We start from the raw sequence: 5,260 nt of genomic DNA, 5'->3' as shown, positions 1-5,260 counted from the left end.
GGTTAAGCATAAAAACCAAGCTTATAACAAGCCTAGTCCCAAGTTTGGGCTAAGCTTAAAAACCAAGCTTTTAACAAGCCAAGATTAAACTTATAAGCTGTCTACCCAAACTTGGGTTATGCTTAAAAACTAAGCTTATAAAAAGCTAAGAAAGTAAACCTTTGTAGCTTAAAACAAGCCTAGTTTAAGCTTTTAAGCTGGTTACCCAAGCTTGGGTTAAGCTTAAAAACCAAGCTTATAACAAGTTGAAAAAGTGTAAACTTTGATGCTTAAAAAAAGCCTAGTTAAAGCTTATAAGTTGGTTTATAAGCTTTAACTAGGCTTTTTTAAGCTTCAAAGTTTACGCTTTTTCAACTTGTTATAAGCTTGGTTTTTAAGCTAACCCAAGCTTGGGGAACCAGCTTATAATGTTTAAACTAGGCTTGTTATAAGCTACAAAGGTTTACTATTTTAAGTAAAAAAGCTATTTTAGCTTGTTATAAGCTTGGTTTTTAGGCTTAACCCAAGTTTGGGTAACCAGCTTATAAGCTTAACCTTGGCTTGTTATAAACTTTGTTTTTAAGCTTAACCCAAGCTTTGGACTAGACTTGTTATAAGCTTGGTTTTTAAGCTTAACCCAAGCTTGGGTAACCAGCTTATAAGCTTAAACTAGGCATGTTATAAGCTTAATTTTTAAGCAAGCTTGGGTTAAGCATAAAAACCAAGCTTATAACAAGCCTAGTCCCAAGTTTGGGCTAAGCATAAAAACCAAGCTTATAACAAGCCTAGTCCCAAGTTTGGGCTAAGCTTAAAAACCAAGCTAATTACAAGTTGAAAAAGTGTAAACTTTGAAGCTTAAAAAAACCTAGTTAAAGCTTATAAGTTAGTTTATAAGCTTTAACTAGGCTTTTTTAAGCTTCAAAGTTTACGCTTTTTCAACTTGTTATAAGCTTGGTTTTTAAGCTTAACCCAAGCTTGGGGAACCAGCTTATAATGTTTAAACTAGATTTTGTTATAAGCTTGGTTTTTAAGCATAACCCAAGCTTGGCTAACCAGCTTATAAGCCCTAACTAGGCTTGTTATAAGCTTGGTTTTTAAGCTTAAACCAAGCTTGGGTAACCAGCTTATAAGCTTAAACTAGGTTTGTTTTGAGCTTCAAAATTTACAGTTTTTTAACTGGTTATAAGCTTAGTTTTTAAGCTTAACCCAAGCTTGGGTAACCAGCTTATAATGTTTAAACTAGGCTTGTTAAATGCTTGGTTGATAAGCTTAACCCAAGCTTGGGACTAGGCTTGTTTTAAGCTACAAAGGTTTACTTTTTTAGCTTGATATAAGCTTGGTTTTTAAGATTAACCCAAGTTTGGGTAACCAGCTTATAAGCTTAACCTTGGCTTGTTATAAGCTTGGTTTTTAAGCTTAACCAAAGCTTGGGTAACCAGCTTATAAGCTTAAACTAGGCTTGTTATAATTTTGGTTTTTAAGCTTAACCCAAGCTTGGGTAACCAGCTTATAAGCTTAAACTAGGCTTGTTTTAAGCTACAAAGGTTTACTTTTTTAGCTTGTTATAAGCTTGGTTTTTAAGCTTAACCCAAGTTTGGGACTAGGCTTGTTATAAGCTTGGTTTTTAAGCTTAACCCAAGCTTGGGTAACCAGCTTATAAGCTTAAACAAGGCTTGTTTTAAGCTACAAAGGTTTACTTTTTTAGTTCGTTATAAGCTTAGTTTTTGAAGCTTATCCTTGGCTTGTTATAAGCTTGGTTTTTAAGCTTAACCCAAGCTTGGGACTAGGCTTGTTATAAGCTTGGTCTTTAGCTTAACCTAAGCTTGGGTAGCCAGCTTATAAGCTTAAACTATGCTTGTTATAAGCTTGGTTTTAAAGCTTAACCCAAGCTTGAGTAAACTATTTTATAAGCTTAAACTAGGTTTATTTTAAGCCGCAAAGTTTACACATTTTCAACTTGTTGTAAGCTTGGTTTTTAAGCTTAACCCAAGCTTTGGTAAACCAACTTATAAGCCTAAAATAGTTTTGTTTTAAGATTAAAAGTTTACATTTTTTCAGCTTGGTTTTTAAGCTTAACCAAAGCTTGGGTAACCAGCTTATAAGCTTAAGCTAGGCATGTTTTAAGCTTATTTTTTAAGCTTAGCCTATGCTTGGGTAAACCAGCTTATAAGCTTTAACTAGGCTTTTTTTAAGCTTCAAAGTTTACACTTTTTCAACTTGTTATAAGCTTGGTTTTTAAGCTTAACCCAAGCTTGAGTAACCAGCTTATAAGCTTAAACCAGGCATGTTATAAGCTTAATTTTTAAGCAAGCTTGGGTTAAGCATAAAAACCAAGCTTATAACAAGCCTAGTCCCAAGTTTGGGCTAAGCTTAAAAACCAAGCTTTTAACAAGCCAAGATTAAACTTATAAGCTGTCTACCCAAACTTGGGTTATGCTTAAAAACTAAGCTTATAAAAAGCTAAGAAAGTAAACCTTTGTAGCTTAAAACAAGCCTAGTTTAAGCTTTTAAGCTGGTTACCCAAGCTTGGGTTAAGCTTAAAAACCAAGCTTATAACAAGTTGAAAAAGTGTAAACTTTGATGCTTAAAAAAAGCCTAGTTAAAGCTTATAAGTTGGTTTATAAGCTTTAACTAGGCTTTTTTAAGCTTCAAAGTTTACGCTTTTTCAACTTGTTATAAGCTTGGTTTTTAAGCTAACCCAAGCTTGGGGAACCAGCTTATAATGTTTAAACTAGGCTTGTTATAAGCTACAAAGGTTTACTATTTTAAGTAAAAAAGCTATTTTAGCTTGTTATAAGCTTGGTTTTTAGGCTTAACCCAAGTTTGGGTAACCAGCTTATAAGCTTAACCTTGGCTTGTTATAAACTTTGTTTTTAAGCTTAACCCAAGCTTTGGACTAGACTTGTTATAAGCTTGGTTTTTAAGCTTAACCCAAGCTTGGGTAACCAGCTTATAAGCTTAAACTAGGCATGTTATAAGCTTAATTTTTAAGCAAGCTTGGGTTAAGCATAAAAACCAAGCTTATAACAAGCCTAGTCCCAAGTTTGGGCTAAGCATAAAAACCAAGCTTATAACAAGCCTAGTCCCAAGTTTGGGCTAAGCTTAAAAACCAAGCTAATTACAAGTTGAAAAAGTGTAAACTTTGAAGCTTAAAAAAACCTAGTTAAAGCTTATAAGTTAGTTTATAAGCTTTAACTAGGCTTTTTTAAGCTTCAAAGTTTACGCTTTTTCAACTTGTTATAAGCTTGGTTTTTAAGCTTAACCCAAGCTTGGGGAACCAGCTTATAATGTTTAAACTAGTTTTTGTTATAAGCTTGGTTTTTAAGCTTAACCCAAGCTTGTGTCTAGGCTTGTTATAAGCTTTGTTTTTAAGCTTAACTTAAGCTTGGGTAACCAGCTTATAAGCTTAAACTAGGTTTGTTTTGAGCTTCAAAATTTACAGTTTTTCAACTTGTTATAAGCTTAGTTTTTAAGCTTAACCCAAGCTTGGGTTACCAGCTTATAATGTTTAAACTAGGCTTGTTATAAGCTTGGTTTTTAAGATTAACCCAAGTTTAGGTTACCAGCTTAGAAGCTTAAACTAGGCATGTTATAAGCTTAATTTTTAAGCAAGCTTGGGTTAAGCATAAAAACCAAGCTTATAACAAGTCTAGTCCCAAGTTTGGGCTCAGCTTAAAAACCAAGCTTATAACTAGCCAAGATGAAGCTTATAAGCTGGTTAACCAAACTTGGGTTAAGCTTAAAAACTAAGCTTATAACAAGCTAAGAAAGTAAACCTTTGTAGCTTAAAACAAGCCTAGTTTAAGCTTTTAAGCTGGTTTCCCAAGCTTGGGTTAAGCTTAAAAACCAAGCTAATAACAAGTTGAAAAAGTGTAAACTTTGAAGCTTAAAAAAAGCCTAGTTAAAGCTTATAAGTTGGTTTATTAGCTTTAACTAGGCTTTTTTTTAGCTTCAAAGTTTACGCTTTTTCAACTTGTTATAAGCTTGGTTTTAAAGCTTAACCCAAGCTTGGGGAACTAGCTTATAATGTTTAAACTAGATTTTGTTATAAGCTTGGTTTTTAAGCTTAAACCAAGCTTGTGTCTAGGCTTGTTATAAGCTTGGTTTTTAAGCATAACCCAAGCTTGGGTAACCAGCTTATAATGTTTAAACTAGGCTTGTTATAAGCTTGGTTGATAAGCTTAACCCAAGCTTGGGACTAGGCTTGTTTTAAGCTACAAAGTTTTACTTTTTTAGCTTGATATAAGCTTGGTTTTTAAGATTAACCCAAGTTTGGGTATCCAGCTTATAAGCTTAACCTTGGCTTGTTATAAGCTTGGTTTTTAAGCTTAACCCAAGTTTGGGTAACCAGCTTATAAGCTTAACCTTGGCTTGTTATAAGCTTGGTTTTTAAGCTTAACCAAAGCTTGGGTAACCAGCTTATAAGCTTAAACTAGGCTTGTTATAATTTTGGTTTTTAAGCTTAACCCAAGCTTGGGTAACCAGCTTATAAGCTTAAACTAGGCTTGTTTTAAGCTACAAAGGTTTACTTTTTTAGCTTGTTATAAGCTTGGTTTTTAAGCTTAACCCAAGTTTGGGTAACCAGCTTATAAGCTTAACCTTGGCTTGTTATAAGCTTTGTTTTTAAGCTTAACCCAAGCTTTGGACTAGACTTGTTATAAGCTTGGTTTTTAAGCTTAACCCAAGTTTGGGTAACCAGCTTATAAGCTTAACCTTGGCTTGTTATAAGCTTGGTTTTTAAGCTTAACCCTAAGCTTGGGGAACCAGCTTATAATTTTTAAACTAGTTTTTGTTATAAGCTTGGTTTTTAAGCTTAACCCAAGCTTGTGTCTAGGCTTGTTATAAGCTTTGTTTTTAAGCTTAACTTAAGCTTGGGTAACCAGCTTAAAAGCTTAAACTAATTTTGTTTTGAGCTTCAAAATATACATCTTTTCAACTTGTTATAAGCTTAGTTTTTAAGCTTAACCCAAGCTTGGGTTACCAGCTTATAATGTTTAAACTAGGCTTGTTATAAGCTTGGTTTTTAAGATTAACCCAAGTTTAGGTTACCAGCTTAGAAGCTTAAACTAGGCATGTTATAAGCTTAATTTTTAAGCAAGCTTGGGTTAAGTATAAAAACCAAGCTTATAACAAGTCTAGTCCCAAGTTTGGGCTTAGCTTAAAAACCAAGCTTATAACTAGCCAAGATTAAGCTTATAAGCTGGTTACCCAAACTTGGGTTAAGCTTAAAAACTAAGCTTATAACAAGCTAAGAAAGTAAACCTTTGTAGCTTAAAACAAG

Source organism: Macrosteles quadrilineatus, unplaced genomic scaffold (genome assembly GCF_028750875.1).
Source record: "Macrosteles quadrilineatus isolate MER2022 unplaced genomic scaffold, UCM_ALF_1.0 Scaffold_2__2_contigs__length_208266976, whole genome shotgun sequence".
NCBI classification, from domain to species: Eukaryota; Metazoa; Arthropoda; class Insecta; order Hemiptera; family Cicadellidae; genus Macrosteles; species Macrosteles quadrilineatus.
The sequence above is the reverse complement of the archived record's forward strand: the minus strand, read 5'-3'. Positions refer to the sequence as shown.